We start from the raw sequence: 9,695 nt of genomic DNA, 5'->3' as shown, positions 1-9,695 counted from the left end.
CCGCATGATCCAGACCCTTATGTATTCTAATAGGCCCACCTCTCATTAGAAAATCTTTCTATCATTAATTGTTAACCAGCCAGAGTTCACTTCAGCCTGACTGGAACATTAGGTCCAGGGTTGATTCAAACAGTAAACAACATGTACATTCAATATGGATTCTATCTTACCCTCAAGGAAAATAGGAGGGGAAGGGCATATGGGAACAGGGAGGGTGATTGAGAAGAAGACATATTGGGGACAGGGGTAGTCAGTACTTTTTTGGAGGGTTTGATGAAAGGAGAAAGAAAGAGAGACTGTAAAATAAAGAGGGAGAAATACAGTTAACAAGAGACATTGAGAAGAGAATTTTGAAGCAAATTGCTCTGATGAAGACCTCATTTCTCAATTATGTAGGGAACTTGAGTGAAACTTATTTAAAAAGAACACACATTTGCCAACTGATAAATGAGTAAAACATATCAACTATCCCTAAAAGACGATAAAAGCATGTATGTCCTTTCACCTAACAATACCCGTACTGGGCATTAATCCCAAAAGAGATTTTTTTTTTTTTAAAGGAAAAGAACATGTGTACAAAAATATTTATAGCAGCTCTCTTTTTAGGGCAAAGAATTGGAAACTGAGAGGATACCCATCAAGCGGGGAATGATTGAATAAATTGTCATATGTGGTTGAGATGAAATGTTACTGTTCTATGGGAAATGATAAGTAGGAGGCTCTCAGAAAAACCTGGAAAACCCTCCCTTCTTGGAGGCTAGCTCCCAGGAATAGGATGAGTGTGAAAATGAAACACCCGTGCTAGGAGGGAACCTATCCAAACAGTCCATTTATTGATCCGAGAGCCAGAGTTTATACAATCTTTAAGCTAGTGTTGCATTGACACCAGAATTAAGCCAATGTTGCAGTGACACCAGAATTAAGTTAGTGTTGCATGGCTCCAGGAGGCCCTCTGCTTAATGATCCATACTTTGACATTTCAGTCTGACATTCACTTTAAACAGTAACTAGCAATAACAAGGTGCTTATCTCCACCAGGCATAAATAACTTGAAGTAGCAGTAACAATGTCCTCATTGTAACAGATTCCTAAAGTGTATAGTTAGTTGGTGGTGCCTCGTTCCTGTTACATGCATTCTTCACCAAGATCATCTTCAGTTTCCCCCCAGCATGTCTCTCCTTCCTTGTCAGGGGAGAAAGTGAGCCAACAGACTCTTACACTACATGGACTTATTCAGTACCTCTCGCCCCCACCTCACCCCCCCTCCCCCCCCCCCTTTTTTTTTTTTTTTTTTCATGAGCCAAAGCATGTGAACCTCAGTTCCCATAGATGACCATGACTGACAAATACACCAGAGAGCAAAAGGGACTAAGCCAATAAGTACAAGGAGGACACGTGGGAGAGTAACAACATGTAAAGGCATAGAATTGACAAGATTTACCTTTTGAAATCACTCAAATATTTGGTTTGCTACACTCTCGGGATCAATTCCAGAGGGCAGGACTTTCTGTCAATATTCCCATTAAAGAAGCTAAATGAGAGATATTCCAAGTCAGGTTGGGATTATGGGTAGCTCTATTTATTCTGTCCCTTGTCCCACTGGTGGTATCATGATCCCACTTCGATCGAGTTACACATTCATGAGTAGATCTAGCTAGTTGCATGCTAGTTGTAATCGACTTTCCAGATTGTGTAGACAATCCCCTAAAGATATTAATGATTGTTCCATTAAGTTTAGTTCTTCTTTCGACTCATTATCTATATTAATTTGTGCTTTAAGGGGTCGTGATACATTTTTGGCTAGGTGATCTGTGAAATGAGCAGTCTGAATAGATTCTGTTCGAGCTGAAGCTGAAACGGCCAGTAACCTGAATAGTTGCCATAGCTGCTAGAACTCCAGCAATGAGGGCAATGAATTAGAAGACACTGGGATAAAACACAGTTGCAACATTTTACAATCTACCCTCGTAGATCATCCAAATGATCATTCATGATTTGGATTCCAGTGGCATTTCTTAAGATGGCATCTTTCGTTAGATATCTCTGTGGATATTTCTGAGGGGCCTGAAACATTCTGGAATCCCATATCTGAGATGTGAAAATGTGTCCCATCCTAAATTTCAAATTCCTTGCAACAGGGGACCCATCTAGATAGTTTGGAGTCTATTCACCAGACCCTTCCACTTCCTCCGAAGTCCTATGGGGCCCAAAGTCCTCTGGAGGGCAGTGGCAATGATCTCCCCCTCTGAAACTTCCTGCTGAGAATGGGCATAGAGCTGAGTCATCTACAAGGTTCTGGGTTATTTGTTGTTGTTGTTGTTGTTGTTGTTGTTGTTGTTGTTGTTGTTGTTGTTGTTGTTTTGTTTTGTTTTGTATAGGGTGGAACACAGTTGTAACTGACCAAAATCTAAAATAAAAAAAATAAAAAAACAACTGAACAAAGAGAGTTCAGGATTGTCTGAGATAAAAAGACAAGTCCAGAAAGACTGCTATAACATGTAAAGAGGCCAGGATAGATTGACCCAAGAAGGAACCAGAGAAGGGGAAGAGGCCAAGTTCTTTTCAAATCTAACTCCCCCATCCCGATTTCATTCTTTTATTTCCTTGTTCCAGGTCCCATTTCTTTAGTTTCAATTTTCTAATTTAGTTTTCATTTCTCTGATTCAATTTTCATAACTGTATGGCAACTAAATTCCTATCTAATTCTCAACTCCTTCTCCCCAATTAATTACCCATAATTTAGTTTCCACATACTTTTCTAACTCCTTAAATTTGGCTAATACTTTTTTACATCTCTCTTTATAAATGTCTGTTAACCTCTGCACAGATCTCCTTACACTGGATATTATGTAGCCTCCTTGTATTGTTAACATCCCAGCAACTATTATTAAAAAGGTCAGGGTGAGAATTGCTATTCCTCCTCATTTTCTAATGCATTGACCCTAGCCACTCAGTAAATGTATAATTAATTTTGAAATGTTTACTTGTTTCTTTCTTCCTTCCTTCCTTCCCTTCCTTCCTTCCTTCCTTCCTTCCCTTCCTTCCTTTCCTTTTTCTTTCTTTCTTTCCTTCCTTTCCTTCCTTCCTTCCTTCCTTCCTTCCTTCCTTCCTTCCTTCCTTCCTTCCTTCCTTCCTTCCTTCCTTCCTTCCTTCCTTCCCTTCTTTCTTTCTTTCTTTCTTTCTTTCTTTCTTTCTTTCTTTCTTTCTTTTCTTTCTTTCTTTCTTTCTTTCTTTCTTTCTTTCTTTCTTCTTTCTTTCTTTCTTTCTTTCTTTCTTTCTTTCTTTCTTTCTTTCTTTCTTTCTTTCTTTCTTTCTTTCTTTCTTTCTTTCTTTCTTTCTTTCTTTCTTTCTTTCTTTCTTTCTTTCTTTCTTTCTTTCTTTCTTTCTTTCTTTCTTTCTTTCTTTCTTTCTTTCTTTCTTTCTTTCTTTCTTTCTTCCAGATGAATTTTGTTGTAATTTTTTCTAGTTCAGCAAAATAGTTTCTTGGGAGTTTGATTGTAATAGCACTAACTATTCATTTAGATTAGTTTAGGGAGTGTTGTCATCTTTATTATATTTTCTCGACCTATCCATAAGCACTTGATATTTTTCCAATTGCTTAGTTCTGACTTAATTTGTGTGAAAAGTTTTGTAGTTTTGCTCATATAGTTCCTGACTTTCCCTTGGCAGAAAGATTCCCAAATATTTTATATTATCAAGTTATTTCAAATGGAATTTCTCTTTGTAGCTCTTGCTGTTGGATGTTGTTAGCGATGTATAAGAATGTTGAACATTTATGTGGATTTATTTTGTATCCTGCAACTTTGCTAAAGTTGTGGATTATTTCTAATAGCTTTTTAGTTGATTCTCTGGGGTGTCTAAGTATACCATCATATCATCTGCAAAGAGTGATAATTTGGTTTCCTGATTACCTACTCTAATTCCTACTCTAAATTCTCTTTTTCTTCTCTTATTGCCAAGGCTATCATTTCTAACACAATTTGAATAGCAATGGCAAAGAACTAGAGGTCATTATTGATCATAAAATAAATAATTTTGATTATATAAAGTTATAATGTTTTTGTACAAACAATACTAATGCAGACAAGATTAGAAGGGAAGCAATAAGCTGGGGAAACATTTTTTATATCCAAAGGACCTGATAAAGGCTTCATTTCTACAATATACAGAGAATTTATTCAAATTTATAACAGTTCAAGCCATTCTTCAATTGAAAAATGGTCAAAGGATATGAACAATTTTCAGATGAAGAAATTGAAACTTTGTAGCCACATGAAAAGCGGTTCCACATCACTATTGATCAGAGAAATGCTAATTAAGACAACTCTGAGATACCACTACACACCTGTCATATTGGCTAAGATGACAGGAAAAGAAAATGCCGAATGTTGGAAGGGATGTGGGAAAACTGGGACACTGATACATTGTTGGTGAAACTGTGAACAGATCCAATCATTCTGGAGAGCAGTTTGGAACTATGCTCAAAAAGTTATCAAACTGCATAACCTTTGATCCAGCAGTGTTACTACTGGGATTATATGCCAGAGAGATCTGCAAAAATGTTTGTGGCAGCCCTCCTTGTAAGAAAACTGGAAACTGAGTGGATGACCACTGGCATCAATGACTGAATAAATTGTTATATGAATGCTATGGAATACTGTTGTTCTGTAAGAAACAACCAGCAGGATGATATCAGAGAGGCTTGGAGAGACCTACATGAACTGATGCAAAGTGAACCAAACAGAACCAGGAAATCATTATACACAAGCAACAAGACTATATGACGTTCAGTTGACAGATGGTGGCTCTCTTCAACATTGAGATGATTCAAAACAGTTCCATTCGTTCAGTGATGAAGAGAGCCATGGGAAGGAACAGAGGGTGGGATCCCAGAATCCATAGCAATCTCCCTCCGTTATTTACATTTTGTTTTGTTTTTTGTTTCTGTTTGTCATTTTTTCTTCCTTCTTGATCTGATTTTTCTTGCGCAACCAGATAGATAATTGCGTAAATTGTGTATACACACATGGGACTTAACATGTATTTTAATATTACACCAGGCAGGGGAGCAGGTGGGGGGGAAAAGGGTAAAGTTTGCAACAAAAAGCGCATGGGTCAACGTCCAAGAAACGCTCACGTGCTTTGCAAAGCAGTAAAGGAATTGAAGAGAGAAAAAGTAAGCTTCTCAAGTATTACGAACCACCTGTGTAGGTACTGAAGACCGAGAAAAACGAAACTTCTTGTCCTGAGAGCTTTACCGTTAAAAGCACTAAGCCGTTAGTGGTCATGTGAAAAGCCTTCCTTTCGCAACAAGTTATCAGGGGAGAGCGCGAACGCAGTCCCCCACTACCACAAATTATGCAGTCGAGTTTCCCGCATTTGGGGAAATCGCAGGGGTCAGCCCATCCGGAGTGCAATGGATAAGCCTCGCCCTGGGGAAACCACCTTCGTGATCATGGAATCACCCCTGCCAGGTAAGTATGCTCTGAAACACCACGCCCGCCCTCTCCCTCCGCATGCCCACACATCACGCACACGGTCACCAACACAATACCTCCTCGTCAAACCCCACCCACGCAAACCACACAAATGATAAAATATTTCCATCGTAGAAATGTAGGAGCTACGACCCTAACATCTACACTTTTCGGGGGAGAAACTGTTTGGAGACTACAGGCCCCAAAGACTCTTTATTTGCATACTGCCTCCCCTTTTGTGACGTTTCTGTCCTCCATCGTCTGCCATCTACAACCGACATTCAAAGAAACAATTTCCAGCTTGGACGAGGAAAAGACCTGCCTTCTGGCAACACTAGGCATTTCCTTATTCCTCTGGAGCGAAAGCAGATTCGTTTTACTGCTCCGTTATTTGTTTATTTATTTTTATTTTCGTACCGAGTCATTCCGAGCGCTCATTTTTGCTGGTTCTCGATTCTCCTCCCTTTCCCAAATCTGTTCCAGCTTAAGCCACGCCTCTTTCCTGAAGCCTTTTCCAAATTCCTCTGCCTCCAAACCAGACAATGAAATCCGGGCCTGGGCATCACTCCTGCTCAGAATGCCCGCCTCAACTCTCTCTCCTCTGCACCCTATCTTCTCTCCCATCTGCCAAACTGATTTTCTTGACCACGTCACTTCCGTACTCGGTAGATTCCAGTGGCTCTTTTGCCACTAGGATAAAATAGAAATTCGCCACCCCGCCTTTTGTTTTTTGTTTTTTTGTTTTTTAGCTCTGAAAGCCCTTCAAATAATGACTCCAAATCTACCCTTCCTGTCAAGCCTTATTCCTCCCACTCCTGCACTCTATAGTTCAGTCTAACTCCCCTTCTTCCCGTTGCTCACGCTGTAGACTCCATTTGCTCTCTCTGGACCTCTGCAGGCTTTTCTCCCATGACTACAATACGTTCTTTTTTAACGTGGCATTTAAAATTTTTTTTCGATAATATTTTGTTTTCCAAACACACTTAATGATAGTTTTCAACATTCATTTTTGTAATGTTTTGTGTACCATAATTTTCTCCCTCCCTTCTTTACCTCCTCCCTCCTGATATAGGGTATCTGGTATCTGTGCAATTCTTCTAAAATATTTCTGTTTTTGTCCCCTGGTGTAAGAAAAATCAGATCAAAAAGGGGGAATATTTGAGGGGAAAAAAAAACCCACAAACAACGCATTGAAAATACTATCCTTGGAACCACATTCAGTCTCCATAGTTCTCTCTCTGGATGCAGATGGCATTTTCCTTCCCAAATCTATTGGAATTGCTTTCAATCACCACATTATTGGGAAGAACTGAGTCCATTGTGGTTGATTATCACATAATCTTATTGTAACTGTGTACAATGTTAATATTCTCCTCTTGCTCTACTTGATTTACTCACCATGAGTTCATGAGTCTTTCCAGTCTTTTCTGAAATCAGCCTGCTCATCATGTCTTACAGAACAATTATATTTTCCTACATTCATATACCACAATTTATTCAGCCATCCCTCAATTAATAGACATCCATTCAATTTCCAGTTCCTTGCCACTATAAAAAGGGCATAGTCCCAAATTACTCCAGAATGGTAGGATAATTTTACATGTTCACCAACAATACATTAGTGTCCCAGTTTTCCTTCATGTCCTCCAACATTTATCATTATCTTTACTTGTCATTTTAATGAATCTGAAGTTTTACCTATCGTTCTTAATATCCCCTGTTTATTTCAAGACTCAGGTCTGGCACCACTTCTACAGGAAGCCTTTCTAACCCCCCTGCCCCCCCACACACACTGGAAAATGTTTATTGTGTATTATTATGTATCTGCCCCCCACACACACACACTGGAAAATGTTTATTGTGTATTATTATGTATTTAACTTATATCAATGAGTATGAATGTTTCCACATACAAATAAGAAATATTACATTGCGTATGACATCCTAAATTGCAGTACACTTTATTCTTTTGTAATTTGTAAAATTGTAACAATTTTGACACGCTCCTTCCAAAGCTAACTTGCTTGTCCTTCTTCCAGCTAAACTGCCTTCTGTTTTTGTAGCACAGTTTGTTAAAATGTTTCATTGTTTCTCTTTCTTTTCTTTCTGGAATGATTAACCACTTGCCCCATTTCCTCTAAACCCTACCTTGTATCAAATAAGTATAATTTAAACAAAAGTAGCCCTCTTTCCTGCTTCCATCCCACTCAATGACTATGGGGAAAACATGTCCCATTCTGCAACTCCGATAAAAAGTGGGAAGGTGTTCACTTCTAAGAAAACTTTGTTATTTTTGTATATCTTCTGTATATAAGTACTTTTGCACAATCTGGCTCACATACAACATTTAATATCTGAAGAGATACTTTTTGGTTTGTTGACTACACTTTGAGAATAATGAAAAAGAAAATGAAACTGATTTTTTAAGAGGAAAGCAAACAAATACATCTAACACACAATGTTGTCATTACATTACATCACACAAATTACTCACTTCCAATTGGGTCCTCCCTCTTCTTTGTTCCTTTTTGTGTGATTAAAAAAAAAAAATTATTATGGCTTTTTATTTACCAGATATATGCATGGGTAATTTTACACCATTGACAATTGCCAAACCTTTTGTTCTAATTTTTCCCCTGCTTCCCCCCACCCCCTCCCTCAGATGGCAGGTTGAACAATACATGTTAAATATGTTAAAGTATGTTTAAAATACAATATATGTATACTTGTCCAAACAGTTATTTTGCTGTACAAAAAGAATCAGACTTTGAAATAGTGTAAAATTAGCCTGTGTAGGAAATCAAAATTGCAAGTGGATAAAAATAGAGGAATTGGGAATCTATGTAGAGGTTCATAGTCATCTCCCAGAGTGCTTTTGCTGGGTGTAGCTGGTTCAATTCATTACTGCTCTATTGGAACTGATTTGGTTTATCTCATTGTTGAAGATGTCCACTTCCATCAAAATTGAACATCATATAGTATTGTTGAAATATATAATGATCTCCTGGTCCTGATCTTTTCTTTCTTTTCTCTCTCTCTCTCTCTCTCTCTCTCTCTCTCTCTCTCTCTCTCTCTCTCTCTCTCTCTCTCTCTCTCTCTCTCTCTCTCTCTCTCTCTCTCTCTCTCTCTTCCCTGAGGCTGGGGTTAAGTGACTTGCCCAGGGTCACACAGCTAGGAAGTGTTAAGTATCTGAGATCACATTTGAACTCAGGTCCTCCTGAATTCAAGGCTGGTGCTCTATCCACTGCGCCACCTAGCTGCCCCCTGGTCCTGATCATTTCACTCAGCATCAGTTCATGTAAGTCTCTCCAGGCTTTTCTGAAATCATCCTGTTGGTCATTTCTTACAGAACACTACTAATCCATAATACTCATATACCACAATTTATTCAGCCATTCTCCAAGTGATGGGCACCCACTCAGTTTCCAGTTTCTGGTGTGTGTGGGTTAGTTTCTTAGGAAGCCACTTAACCCCAATTGCCTTTGAAAAAGAGAGAGAGAGAGAGAGAGAGAGAGAGAGAGAGAGAGAGAGAGAGAGAGAGAGAGAGAGAGAGAGAGAATGTCACTCACTGCCTCAAGTGTCTACTTCCAGAGAGAAAGATTTTTTTCCATAAAGGGGCAGAATCCTCCTGTCTATCAGTGGTCTTGATGAGGTCGGACAGCCCAGTAAAGTGGTGTAAACAAACTTAAATGGAATTATCCCATACCCTCCGGAAGCAGGAAAAAACATTATCTGAAGAATGTACCTTTTCTGATGCAAAACTTAAGTAGCCTTGCCTATTCTGTTCTATAATATATATAGGCCTTCACAAAAATGTCTCTTTGCAATATCACTTCTTTCTTGAATGTGATCTTGCCCGTCAAGAAAGCCATCTTGGCGTCTTTTTGAACCAATAAAGATTTTTCATCACAGTTTTGAGTATGCAAAATTCTTTTGCTATGAACCTGCCCATAAAGATTGGAAAGAAGGACCACAGATCCCATCTCTGCCCCAGATCACACCTTCATCAGTCATTTAACCTTGACAGATTTTTTATCATATGCTGTGCACCCTGAGTTTCAGCAGCTGACACAGTACCCTACTACAGCTGTTCCCTTGGTCATTGGCAACACAGGAGAAGACAATCAGAGGTGCAAACTCATTTGATCCATCCTCATAACCAGCTTCACTAGAGCTACCCAGTTTTTTTGCTCTCATTGATATCTGATATCATAGTCA

The 9,695-nt window shown here is 38.8% G+C and overlaps 1 long non-coding RNA gene and 1 other non-coding gene across 2 annotated transcripts; both read right to left on the bottom strand.

The window, feature by feature from the left end:
• Window positions 1–810: 810 nt before the first annotated feature.
• LOC141559555 (uncharacterized) lies at window positions 811–6,100 on the bottom strand. The gene is made up of 2 exons (XR_012487482.1): window positions 5,895–6,100; window positions 811–2,407 (listed from the first exon to the last, which is right to left on the bottom strand). It is a non-coding gene; the product is annotated as an uncharacterized LOC141559555 (long non-coding RNA).
• On the bottom strand, window positions 5,319–5,482 carry LOC141565194 (U1 spliceosomal RNA). The gene has a single exon (XR_012488881.1). It is a non-coding gene; the product is annotated as a U1 spliceosomal RNA (small nuclear RNA).
• Window positions 6,101–9,695: the final 3,595 nt, after the last annotated feature.

The sequence above is a fragment of the Sminthopsis crassicaudata genome, chromosome 3, assembly GCF_048593235.1.
Source record: "Sminthopsis crassicaudata isolate SCR6 chromosome 3, ASM4859323v1, whole genome shotgun sequence".
In the NCBI taxonomy this organism is placed as follows: domain Eukaryota; kingdom Metazoa; phylum Chordata; class Mammalia; order Dasyuromorphia; family Dasyuridae; genus Sminthopsis; species Sminthopsis crassicaudata.
Note: the sequence above shows the minus strand (reverse complement) of the source record. Positions and strands in the feature narration are given on the sequence as shown.